The following is a 14260-nucleotide window of genomic DNA, read 5'->3' on the forward strand; positions in this document are numbered from 1 at the left end:
CCATTTTGTTCAGCCTGTTCTAAAATATTATAAGTATGTCTTTTAGGATGACTTAATCCCCCAAAGTTCCCGGGGGGAGGGCTGAAAGTTATGAACTTTACCCAATGTTAACATATAGCCTAGTATTGATTATTGGGAAGTATACAGACGTTTTCAGGGGAGATTTTTCCTGGTAGTGGTGGGAGAGGGTGGGTCGGGAGTTATATGGGAGGATCTTTCCATGAGGGAAGTTTTCATGGGGGAAAGGACATTGCTATGAAGGGGGTGCCGGACTTCCCAGCATTATTAAAAAAAAGATCAGAAATTAAATATTAAAAAACAAGTTTTTCAGCTGCAACAGCAGCAACATCAAAACTTTAAACGAACAGAAAATATTACATATTTGATTGGGTTCAACCCCTAGTCAATGCCTTGCTGTTTAAGCCAAAGATTTTTTATTACTTTAATAAGATCTATTTATTATAATTAACGGCATTTTTTATTAATCTGTTATTTTGAAAGAATTTTAAAAAAATTCGAAATTTCGATTAAAGAGCAAGGTATTGACTTGGGGGCGAACCCCCCAATATACGTATTAAAAATATTAAAACGTATTACGTAAGTTAATTCGTAAGTAACGTATATTTATTACTAATAAAAACGTTAGTAAATAAAACTGAACAAGTTTCGAGAAAGCCATTTAAACAAATAAAACTAAATTAATAAGAAATTTGTCTTTTAATTTTTCATATCCGGTGAGACAAGGTCAAAACTTTCCTTTTTTCAAAAACGTTCAGAAATTAAATTAAAAAAAACAGTTTTTTTAACTGAAAGTAAGGAACGACGTCAAAACTTAAAACGAACAGAAATTATTACGTACATAAAAGGGGCTGTCCCCTCCTCAACGCATCGCTCTTTACGCTAAAGTCTGACTTTCTCACAACTCTATTTTTTTTTTAACAATGAAAAACTTTAGCGTAAAGAGCGAGGCGTTGAGGAGGGGACAGTCCCTTTCATATACGGAATAATTTCTGTTCGTTTTAAGTTTTAATGTCGCTCCTTACTTTCAGTTAAAAAAACTTGTTTTTTTATTTAATTAGTAATACAGGGCTAGACAGAATACATGCCTAACCTTGTATGGTCTCAACCGACAAAAATGTGGAGGAGTAGGGGAATGAATCTAGGGAAGCAAATTGTGTGGCTTCAGATTTCTAGATCAAAATATAAAATAGGCTTTATTCAATAAAAATACTAAAAATTATATTTTTCAAAATCTAGTGGAGTGGGGGGGGGGCAAGTGCAGTTTTGATGCAATTGTTTCCCTTTTTTTAAGTTCCGGACTTACAATTAACATTTAGATCACACCCAGCAATACTTTGTCATTAGGGAAATTAATTTATAGCTTTAAAAAAAGATGGATGGATAACCCAACGAAAGGCCATCAGATTAGAGGAAAGAAGTATCCCATTAGCGTAGTAATATCTAATACTGTAAGGATTTCACATTAGCTAAGTTGACCTGCCTTTGCCTTATATGAGATCCACAAGAATGTAAACTCGTTTCTGATTGTAAGCTTGTATTCCTTTAACCGATGTCCTAAATCTGTTGCATCATCACTCAAGAATGACATTATATTATTTAGAAATGCTATTTATTTTATTATATATTTATAATGCTATTATATATATTATATACTATTTAGGAATGACAGCCAGGGTGGAATCTAGGAATTTTTCTGGAGATTGGTAGCTAAAATAATATCACCTTGAGGACCTCATTTAACGACCTCAGGTAAGATTAGGCTTAACCTCCTTGAATTCATTACATAGCTTTTTTTTACATTTTTTTAATGAGGACAGAAATCCCGTTTTCTTCGCACTTCGTAGACTATTTTAAGAGCCCGACAACAAATTCGGAGGGAGGGGATCCAACTTGGTAACCCCCCCCCCCTGGGCACTTTACTGACTGCAATCTACTTTTTATTTTGTGTAATTTGTGAACATTTCAAGTTACAAGCTCGCTCTTTACCTTTAGGTGTAAATACTTCCAAATGCTGGTGAAATTATATTAGTATATCCAAGACAAGTTAAATTTTCCGTGAACGATAAATACGATAAAGAAATTATTGAAAATTATCAGTTAGTTTCCCGGGGCGACAAGTACAATAAAGAGGATGTTGAACAATTCCTATCGAGAAAAGACGCATGAAAAATTGCCTAAATTAGAGGAACTTGGAGTCTAGTAATTACACGGTGTTTGTTTATTTAATTTAGAGAGTATTTTATTTTATTTCTTGATGCCATAGGAAAAGCCAGTACCGTATCTTACTTGACAAAATGATTTTTTCTCATAACTCAGGAGTAGTAAAGAGATGTTGTAAAGTATGTCGGTTTGCTAGAACTAGGAGCAAGGGCGCTAATTGGGGGGGATCTTCCTCCTATGTTTTGAAAATACTCTTTGGGGTATTTTCTCTTCAAAAATAAAAAAGTTGAAAATACACACCTCCCCCACGAACCGTATCTTACTTGACGAAGTATTTTTTTTTCCTATAACAAGCAGCAAATAGATGTTGTAAACTAGGTAGGTTTGCTAACACTAGGACCAGGGATGCCAATTTGAGGGGGGGGGAGGTAATGGTCCTCCTAGGTTTTGAAAATCCTCATTGGGGTATTTTCTTTTCAAAAATAGAAAAAAAACAAAAATACTCCCCCACCCGATTTTCAGAAGTACTTTTTTTGTATCTTCATAAAAAAAATAACTGAAATAAATCCTAGATCCTCCTTATGTTTTCGAAAGAGGGGGCTTGGAGGCAATATTGTCAAAACAAGATTATGTTTGGATACGCGGGAGGCAAAGTTGGTGCATGGCTATGGTCATCAAGACGAATGTAGAACTCCTTGGCTAGTTATTTATAGATTGAGCTTCGAGCAATTTTTTTGTTTTATGATGGGCTGCCAAAGCCATTGGCCCATAACTGAAGTATAGAGACATGGTCTAGCATAATATCTGCTATTAAAATTCAGTATTGATTATGTTAGAGGCTAGTAAAATCAGACAAGTAAACTGAAACCGATCGTGAGGATCATTATTTTTAAACACAAGGAATTTATGATTAAAAAAAGTCTATTTCTTTTATTCGAGAGATATTTTTACACAATTGCATACCCGTCGTTGGCAGTGAAATGATGTAACAGTATTTTGTTTTGTATTTTTGGTTTGTTTCGAATAATGCTCATTCTAGTTTAAATTCAGTAAAACATACTAGAGATTTTCATCTCGAAACTGGTTTTAGACAAAATATTGCTTAAGATGTTAATTTAACCTAAAGGCACTACCTGCCTAAATTGGAATACTCATATTGTTTACTGCACTAGGCCACATAGAGCAATGTATAAATTTTTGAACTCAGCGGTTGATTAGGACCAGAAAATATACAACATAAGGCTAGGTAACGTGAAAATGCATTATAATTAGGACAAGGAAAAATTCGGAAATTGAAGGGAACTGGATTTTTGATGTTTTAACATGGCTGTTATATGAATTAAAAACTAGCCTACATATGTCATAACTATTATAGCCGTTACCCAATTTGATCTAAAAGTAAAAATGATTTTAAAACTAGTGTCAATAACAGTAGGGTGGTCAGTGGTGTGACTGCGCGGGGGGGTGGGGCAATGGGGCTATTGCCCCCAATAAATTGGAGAAAAGTATTAAGTAACTCTAAGATGGTTGCTCGTTTTAAGTTTTTACTTCGTTCTTTGGTTTTTTAACAAAATAATCCATCCTCGTTTTTAACATGACAAAAACGTAAAAATAGGGGTCCATTACACTTCCTAATATACTCCACATTAACATTTATACGAATATACCCCCTTTGAAACCTTATCATAAATTAAATAGGTGATCCTAGTTAATGGAAAAATTGCGAAAATGTACTATACTTAAACAACAAAATACAAGTAGAACAATGAGGAATTTTTTTTCTATAACACAGTGGAATGCAAACTTTAAATCAATATTTTGATGCTATGTCTAAGGGCCGTCCTTTGTCTAAGGATGCTATGATCCCCAGCATAATAAAAATGAAAATATAAGAAAACGTAAAAGAGAAGCTTACATTAAAATATGACCATTAAAACTAAAAATTTTTAGGTACTTGTGTCTTATAGCCACCACACTCAAGTTCTGTCGAAAAGTAAAGTTTGGTTAATGCTAATGAAATAAAACAAAATATGACGAAAATATAATATTTTATCTACAAAATTTTGAAAACTACAACAAAGATTTATGGAGGGGGGGGGCTCAGACCGCATTATATTAAATACGTACTCTAAACTAACCTAACCAAAATACCAACTAAATATTTAGTTAGAATATAGCTACAATGTAGTTTCCCAACCAGCCAAAGCTAATATTGTCTGGTATAAAGACCATGAAAACCGGTTTTTGTCTCATGTTCGCAATACAAGATCTTGAGTGTGGTGGCTATAAGACAAAAGTACCTATTTTCAAAACAGCCCTAGCATCATCATTGATGATGACGTTAGTGATGACATCAGATCAGGACATCCTGATGTCGTGGTTGAACTTGAAGGGATGATGCTAAAAAAAACTTGTGAAATTTTTCTAGATTTTGTTTTTTTTAATGAAGATACAAAAGGGAAGGTAATTTTCAAACTGTAGGTGTCAATTTTTCCCATGCGATTGGCATCCCTGGCAAGTTTTAATTAATGTAAGGTTTCTACCACAATGCTGCCAAAAATTGTTCAGATTTTCTGGATATTCTTAATCATGCTAAAAAAAAAGTAAGTAAATAATTCACACAATTTTTTGAATACTTTAAATTAAAAATTCTGTCGCTATTTCAATTGTAATGAAAATTTCCAGGGGGAGGGGTCTTCATAGAGGAAAATCTTCGCAGGGGTGCCCGCTGAGTTTTTTCATTGGACAAAACCTCTTTTTGCTATTTATTTTTTTGAATAAAAAAAAACCAATGCACACGTTTTGGGTGCAATGTGTCACTTTATTATTATCTTATAAATCAAGTTTATAAGGAGCAATTAAATATAAAGTTGTTTATAAATGAGCCTATAATTAGCAATTTATGATGTCCATGTGTCCGGCTCAGCCTTTCCATTCCAAAAATGTCACCCAAATTGCGCTTTTAGTGTACCATGCGGCACTTTATCATAGCCTTATTGAGTCTAGGCATATGATAAAACGATAAGATATAAGAATTATTTTTATGAGTCCTTAAACAGCTCTATGTGTTCCAGGGCCTCAATAGCCGCAAAGAAGAATAAGAGGACATCACTGCTGCCCATGTGAAAAAGTGATTTTTTTTTCTTGTTCATTGAAGAGGGTTGCAAGTTTTTGTATAAGGTTTCAACAATGGTAATTTAAAGGGTGTAATTTTTGATTTGCTAAGACGTCATTTTCAAATCACATGCAACTGAATGATGGGATGCACGGCGCTGTTGGAATCTCCAATGATTTTTGTAGAAGCTGAAGGAAGTGGAAGAGGGGGGGGGGGTGTACTTTAATATCAATGGTCAAAATGCCAAAGAATTTGAGCTGATTAAAATCGTCATCCCCCACCCAAGTGTATTTACAGTACACTACTGTCGTCTGCACCAACTCATTGCTGACAGTCTTAGTAAAAGCCGAGTAAAACCTTGGCGACATTGCTCGAAATTAAAAAAAAAAAAATTAAAGCATAGTTGTATAGATACTTATAAAAATTTGACTTGGTGCCTTTCTTTACAAAGATAAACTGTTCTACTGTTCCACAAAATGTGATCCAATGGTCATAGTAGCGATAATTTGTTCTTTTATGTATTTATAAGAAGAATAATGGATGTATTCGGATTTAAACCGTAGTAACTTAGCACTAACTAAAGAAGTTACCTGAAGCTGAGATCCCCCGAGGGGCTATTCAATCTCTGAAATCATATACACCAGGTGGCGCGCGCCTAGCATGGTGGAACTGTGCCAAGCGTTTTTGGGAGTGTTTTAAGGGTGACAGAACTCCGCGGCACACGTTGTGTTCAAAGATGCACCCCAGGTGGCGGGAAGTGGGCAACCCCTCGAGATGTACTTGGAACGGCTGTGAATTGACTAATAGTTTACTATTTATTATATTATATTATACATAGCAACTAACACACACACACACACACACACATATATATATATATATATATATATATATATATATATATATATATATATATATATATATATATATATATATATATATATATATGTATGTACAATATATTTAACTATTGGTGCCTAATAGTAATGTTTTCAATATGTTTCAATCTGATCGTGTTGCGCATGGTGATCATGATGCAGATTTACTCTACTAAAGATGTCCATCAACTATCTTTAGTTAAAGTTGCTACAAAATTAACTCAAAGTTTCTTTTCTGTTATTCCAGCTATTAATACAACGTCAGCTGGAACGCAAAGTTAGTTCTTAGTAGCTTTTTGTTTGACCTGGAATGCGCACTATGCGTTGTCCAAAACTAGCAATCGACGGTTCGTTAAATTCCATATGCATTTGTTTTTGTATTTATTCTTCTGGTTGGAGATGTTCCCCTCTTGTGAGATTTCGAAGCAGTCGATACATCTGCCCGTTTACTTTTCATTATTAGGAGATGAAAGTGTTACCTAAACTAGCTACTAGGGGATGGTTAGTCTGGGAAGGCGCCAGGACATCGACAAAATCCGTCATAACATCGACAAAAAATCTGTCAGAACATCGAGACGTCAGGACATCGACAGTCAGAATCGATACCTCAGAACGTCGAAAGTCACAACATCGACACGTCAGTTCATCGACAGTCACAATCGCTACCCGTCTAAACGTCAACAGTCATAACATCGGCGCTTCATAACGTCAAATTTTTTTTTCATAATGAAAATACGTCAGAACCACTAACCGTCATAACGTCGACAGTCATAACATCGACACGTCATAACATATAAAATTTTAAAACTTTAGTTTTTTGGGGTTTAGGGGGGAAAAGGTACCTAGGTTAGGTTACGTATTTAATATATGCTATGCTTTACCCCCAACTCCCTGATGCGCAAATATATAGCCGAAACTTGTTTCTAAACTATTATATACTTCACGGTAAAAAATCCGTTCGTACTTTTATGCTAAATTATGGTGCAACAAGTGGGCGTTATACTAAAAAAGCGTACTTTTACTAACGGACGCTAATTCAGCGTGTTTCAGTCAGAGGGTTAAAAATAAGGTATTCTAGCGTACATTGTGACTGATTTAACGTTATGGGCGGACCTACTGAACTCGTCACAGCCAATCCCTGTGATCCTGAAATTACAATTTTTCAACATAAAATGACCCTTTTCTGTTGCGAAACTACAGTCATTTAGCGTATTTTTTCGTTGGTTTGACGTGAGAGGCGTGGCCTTCCAGTTTCATTTCTCCGTATCAAAGAAGCCTCCGCGTCTTGATTTTTTGGCGTACAATTACAGTCCTTTAGCGTAAATGGATAATAATTAGCCGTTAGGGGTGGGGCAACCCATACAAGTTTATATGGGGGGGGATGCACGTGATTTGTTGGGGTCAAGACAAAATAAATTTTTTTTTGGAACGGGGAGGGTCCCGAGTTGAAATTTTGAATTGCAGCTTTTACAACTTGATTAATTTTAAAATTAATATAGTCCAACTATATTATGTACACATATTATTCAAACTAACATTATTGTTCAACAATTGGTAAAAATAGTCTATAATCTAACAGCTGTATTACAATTAAATCGTTACAATAGAAAACAGGTTGTCAAACGACTGGAAAACAGTAGTTGAACAGGTGTACCGCAATCGAATCCTAATGTATTGAACAAAAAAAACAGCTTTTTCAACTGAAAGTAAGGAGCAACATTAAAACTTAAAACGAACCAAAATTATTATCTATATGATGGGGTTTGCCCCTTAGTCAATACCTCGCTCTTTACGCTTAAGTTCGAATGTTGTTCCAATTCTTTAATAATGACCCTTGAACCACAAAGGCCGTTTAATTAGAATAGATAGCTCTTTTGAAAGTACTAAAAAAAATTTAGCGTAAAGAGCGAACTATTGACTAGGGGGCAAACCCCCTCATATACGTAATAATTTCTGATAGTTTTAAGTTTTAATGTTGCTCATTACTTTAAGTTGAAAAAACTTGTTTTTTTTAGCTTAATTTCTGGTCGTTTTTTAAATAATGCTTGGAAATCTGGCACTCCCTTCATAGAAATATCCCTTCCCCCACAAAAATATCGTTCCACGTAATCTCCTCCCCCCCCCTGCTAAAAAAAATCCCTCCTGAAAACGTCTGTATACTTCCCAATAACCAATACTGTATGTAAACAATGGGCAAAGTTCATAACTTGCAGCACTTCCCCCAGGGACTTTGGGGGATTAGGTCATCTTTAAAGACATAGTTATTAAATTTTCGACTATGCTGAACCAAGGGGTTATTTCAAAATCTTGATCGGGTGACTGTGAGAAAAAAAGCATGGGGGGGTCTAGTTGCCCTCCAGTTTCTTAGTAATTTAAAAAGACACTAGAATTTTTGATTTCCGTTCGAATGAACCCTCTCGCGATACTCTAGGACCGCTGGATCGATACGATCACCCCTGGAAAGAAAAAAACAAAAACAAAAAACAAAACAAATAAACACGCATCCGTGATCTTTCTTTTGGCGAAACATACAAAATTCCACATTTTTGCCGATAGAAGCTTAAAACCTCTACAGATGAGTTTTCTGATACGCTTGATCTGATGGTGTAATTTTCATTAAGATTTTATCACTTTTAGGGGTGTTTCCCCTTTTTTCGAAAATAAGGCAAACTTTTTCAGGCTCGTAACTTATATATTTGAAATCAGCAAAAAAAATACAATTATTTTAATGTATCTAATGGTATAAAAATTTCATTTTTTAGAGTTTCAGTGATTATTCTGCCGGGTCGCTCCTTACTTACAGTTCGTCACCACGAAATGTTTGAAAAGCTGGATTTAAACACAGATCCAGATTTCTGGGGAAAATATCAAGTCAAATGGCAGTAGAAAAAAGTACGAAAAGACCTTGATCCATCGTACCATACAAAGCTTAAATTCAAAGGGAAACTTGCCACGCGAAACCTCTACTATGTCCAGCGCAGTTGCTCCTGCCCAGTATACTAAAAACTGTATACGAAAACCAACTACATGACGAAAAAAAAAGCACAAACAGTCTTGGCCTATCACTGATCTTTCCCCTGACTAATTCTTATCAATTTAAAAACACGACCATAAGACCAAAAATTACGAAAACAGACAAACGAATCCAATTATTTCTTTAGTATTCAATATAATTAGATAACTCAATATAATCAATATTACAAATATTTGACTAAGAAATTACAATAAAAACAAGAAAAATTATTTTTAAGTTTGCTTAAAAATTCCCTGACTTGCTGGTAGGAGAGCTTTCTTCACTGGTTCCATCTTGGCAACATACCTGCAAAGATAGTTCATAAGGTTGCTACAATCAGGAAGGGTTCTTCGTAACAAAGTATTCATGTTAGGTCAAGCTGTGATTAACAATATCTTCAGCAACGGCAGTAGCGAAGACAGGATGTTATTTTCGGAGGAAGACCTAGAATATAAAAGACGGATGACTCCTTGGTTATATCAAGTAAAAGGGATTTAAAATTATTGAAGGCTAGGTTAGTTTTAGCAAGATGGAGGTAGAACAGGTTGCAAAATTAGTCCAGCAGAGTTTAAAGAGGCCAGGACATACAGACATAATAGACACAAAAAGATAGCTCAGTTTCCCTGAAATTTTATGCAGGAGTCAAGAAGGAGTGGGATGAGGGTTTTTATTCTAAGCTGGGACTTACGAATGATTTATCCAAATTTTGGGGAGTTAAGGTCTTGCTTACAAGCAAAGGATTGCATGCTCGAATCAAAAGTTACAACTTGCAAAATTTGAAGGAATCTAAAACTGATGAATAATATGTAAAATAAGCTTGCTTCTTTGCGAAAACGGTCAAACTTCGAAGTGGAAGCCCATCTTGTGGTTATTGGTAGATTCAGAATTTAAGTTTAAAGTTTTAATATCGTTTTAAGTTTTAATGTCGCTCCTTACTTTCAGTAAAAATAAAGCTCGTTTTCTTAGTTAATCCCTCATGAAACAAGTCAATGATATCCCAAAGCGTTCCATTTTCCTACATATTCAGGAAATAAAAAGAATTTACTATTTTGCCAAAATTTACCCTAAGATCAGCCACGTCAAACTTGCCCTCAGTAGCTAAATGCAAGTTGATAGATTTTTCTGCTTAAGTTGCAAGTTCAATTAAATCATCCCAAAATATAATACAAACTTCCTGCAAATCAAGCATGCAACAGAAGCATTGACAACAAATAAAATATACAGCATTCTTACTAATGATTTCCAGTCAAGTAATATTCTAAATAAAATAAAACTAAAAAATGTATCAAGGTCAAGGCTATTTACAAGTTAAGGCTATTTACAAGTTAAGGCTATTTCACTTAAGAATTTATTTACCCTTTGAAAAGAGCTCCTCATAACACATGGCTGAAATAATCCTCTTCTGTTGCTGATATTCCAATTGTGTGGACTTTACTGACAAAGAATCCACTTTGAATAAACATTTCCAGATAAGGCCACAAACGATCATGAACTATGCAAATATCAAACGAAGATGGGATAATTGTAAAATAGAGTGATGCTGTCTTTGTGATGGATGCTCTGCTTAGCAATATGTACATCTATTACACCTAGAAGTAGACAGCAGTTAGAGCAAGATGTAGATGGCACAGTAACCTTTAAAATTGAACAAGAAGGCATTGCTTCCCAAAACATCCAAAAGATTAAATTGTTCTGAAATTCAAAGTAGTTAACACAGGTAACCACAAAAAAGAAAAAATTCCTGTTATAGAAGTATTCGCTTTGCAAATGTAACCATCTCCTCCCATAAAAAGTCCAAGATGAGTTTAACACGCAAAAAAGAGAAAGGATATTTCGGCTTTCTAAATTCGAAACACCTTATCTTGAACTTGAAATTATGGCTATGATGTGCTGATACATCATCCAATGACCATCTCTCTCAAACTCTCTGAAGAAAAAATGCAGGAATCGTAATGAAAGACTATCAAAGACTAAGCTCAGTAACTAAGCATCAGGGAAAAGTACAGATACATTGTCTTGGGGCAGGACAGCTAGCCTCTAATTTTAACAACCATACACACCTTAAAGACAAAGCTTCTAAAGGACAGATAACACCTTCCACGAATGATATGTTGATGCAGGATTAAGATCAAAATCAGGTACTTCTCTAATGTTCCAGCAAACAAGAGTGGAGCTCTCTTCAGCAACACAGTAAAGATACACCAGCTCTTGATCATAGCTTAGCGATTTCATTGACAGAATGAGAAAGAACTGTCCCAGCGACCTAACCACATCCACTATTTCAGCAGCTTCCACAGCTGAGTCTGTCACATCGCTAATCACATAAAGTCTTTTCTTATAGACAACACCCTTGAAAATGAGCTCCTGGACTAAGCATGTGTCTTTTCCCAGCTTATGTGGAAACAGTGTCAAGTAGGAAGTGTTTGTCAGCTTTCCATTTTTAGAAACTGTACAGCCGATTTCCTGACACATTCTATTTGAAAGAGATAGGTAATTCTGGTACTTCTGGTAACTCTTGGCCATTGCCTTGGTTAGATTTCTAGTTGAGGATGCACTTTTAGCAGCATCTTTAAAATATCTATGTCTTGATTTAAACTGAAAAACGAATAGTGAATTAAGGGGCCAGTGTTTGCACATACAAAGGAAAATGACGCATTGTATGGTGCTTGAACCTTTTTTCATCATCCTCAAATATTTTTGCTTTCGATTCAAGGTACATTCTTATTGTAAAATCTAAATTTGCAATAAGCATGTCTGAAAACCTCCGACTTGACACAAGCAATACAATTTTCCTCATCAGCAACATTAGAGACCAACATTCGTTTTCAGCCTTTCTTGAAACTAAATGGCCAAGTATTAGAGGAAACTGGCGAGGAAATACCAAATTTTGGATTGCATTATCTTCAAGGCACTTGGAATTATTTGAGAAAGGAGGAGGTTTGTCCTTAGCATCTATATCCTTGTAATCAAAGTTGGCAACACTAGCGCTAAGCTCTGATACTTTGAAAACACCATCAATAATCAAGTGCTGTAAACATTTTCCAGCATCCCACTTCATAACAGCTTCATACAAGTCATGGGCTATGCATGGTGGTAATCTGTGACATGAAAGTTGGGCAAGGCATTGAAATCAGAATTGAATTTCACGCCATTTACAGACTGATTCCTAACATTTGGGTCTTGCAGCTTGTATAAAGATTCCTCATAGGATGCTTTAGTTCTAAGAGGAAACCGAATTTTCCAATAGTCTTTAGCTGCAGTTTTTCCAGAGAACATGCAGACTCTGCAGGGATTCTGCACATTTCGGTTAAAGCATTTCACGAACCCCCCAATAAAATTCGAGCCCAAGTTGTCTCCACATATACAGAAAACTATAATTTTGAGCCTTGTCCCATCAATCACAATGCCTTCAGTACAAAGAAACTCTAATTCATTCACAGCCTTCTTGAAGACTTTTTCAGTACCAACGATCTTGAAGTTCGATGCCAGCACTAGCATAACTAACTGCACTAGATCTAGCCTTGCTCGAAGCCAAGGTGGGAAGTTGAGAACTCATATATAAAAAGCTAGAGTGCTGGTACTTTCCTGATTTAGACTTTTTAAGTGGTTTTTTTATTTGTCCCTTGTCTTGGTCGAGCTGAAGAAATATCACATTTTTCTTCATGTCTAGATCAGAAGCATGTAAAGAAGCAAATCGGTTACCATCACAGAAGTCTCTATATACACCTTCTGCTGAAGGATGATACCAATCCAGAAATCCAAGAAGTCCTCTATGTTTGAAAAGATTCTCCAAGGTGGCTGCAACTGAAACTACTTGAACAAATCTTCTGTTTCTATACTTATCAAGTCTGATAAAGACTTGCTTCGGTACCACAGTACCGCAACTTGTAAAATTCTGGTCTCTCATGTACTGAGATCTCAGTGATCCAGTGGCAGGGTCTGTAACAAGCAGCAGAGGATCCTGCATATAATGACTTTCAATTTCATCACATATTTTCTTAAACGAATCTGGCTGAAAAACAGAAGAGATGCATTTAGCAACACGTTCTTTAAGTTCTTCTGCTACAATTTCATGAGACTCAGTGAAGAGAAGCCTAAAGTTCTCAAGAATAAAACTAACAGTTGAGGCAGCTACATGTTTCTCTGATTCTAATCGAAGGAGAAGCAAAGCAAGCCGATCTGCAAGTGCTTGCCTTCTAGGATCAATATCACAGATACACGAGTCCCCTGAGGATGTTTGTCTCTATCTTGATATTTCATTTGTAGCTTCAAAACCAGCTCCCACTATTTCATCTTGGTTCAAATATAGTATTTCTGAGTCTAGTGGCTCAAATGATTCATTTTCTTCAACCTAATCTTTATCATGGTCAAGGGGAGGGATCAGATTGTTTCTCGCAGGCTGTGAAGTTCCAATGAACAAAATGAACAAACAAGGATTTGCCATGAAGTTCTGCAATTTGATGCCATCAAGATTGGATCTACAATGAAGATTGACAATATACAAAACTGGAAAAGATGATTTTAGAAGATGCGAGGTGCGCACCCCCCCCCCCTTTTCCATAGCGAATCACGTCCTCAATTTGTAGCTTAATATTCCTCTTATGCTCTTTTGAGTAGAAACTTGAGCATGAATGAACAAGTAATAAAGCAAAAAGAATAAATGCTTATATTTTTGCAGCAGATCATGGTTTGATAATTTATGTTTATCAAGAGTATGACAAAATATTGCAATGCACATCCAAAATATTGATAACCCTACAGAGCATGTTCTATGAATAATGTGTTTCTGAAAGAAACATAGTTAGTTTATTTCTGTATGGTGACTTGTGACCCAACCTGTTAAAATAAGCTAAAGCTCATTCTAAAAAAAAAAAAGTCAACAATGAATTTCAGCCATTTTCTTGGCAGGTAGGCTAAAACAGAAAGACAGAACAGCTCCTATTGGTACTGTAGAAGCCAAAACACCTTTCACATGTTTCAAATTTGACATACAGATGAAGGTGCAGAAAAAACTTTTAGTGAACAAGAATTTCTGAATTTTGACTCAACTACTATAATACTTCTAACATACTA

The 14260-nt window shown here is 35.5% G+C and overlaps 1 protein-coding gene across 5 annotated transcripts in view; it reads left to right on the forward strand.

Moving 5' to 3' along the window:
- The window catches only part of Pde8 (phosphodiesterase 8), a 335405-nt gene that overhangs the window by 90974 nt on the left and 230171 nt on the right, over positions 1-14260 (forward strand). For 2 of the 5 annotated variants that reach the window (XM_089102287.1, XM_089102328.1), the window contains exon 2: positions 1682-1770. The exons of the other annotated variants lie outside the window; for them this stretch is intronic. The gene's annotated coding sequence lies outside the window, so the exon portion shown is untranslated. The remainder of the gene's footprint in view (positions 1-1681; positions 1771-14260) is intronic. 5 annotated transcript variants of the gene reach the window in all.

The sequence above is a fragment of the Artemia sp. Qi Xiang Cuo genome, chromosome 1, assembly GCF_049724085.1.
Source record: "Artemia sp. Qi Xiang Cuo chromosome 1, ASM4972408v1, whole genome shotgun sequence".
Taxonomy (NCBI): domain Eukaryota; kingdom Metazoa; phylum Arthropoda; class Branchiopoda; order Anostraca; family Artemiidae; genus Artemia; species Artemia sp. Qi Xiang Cuo.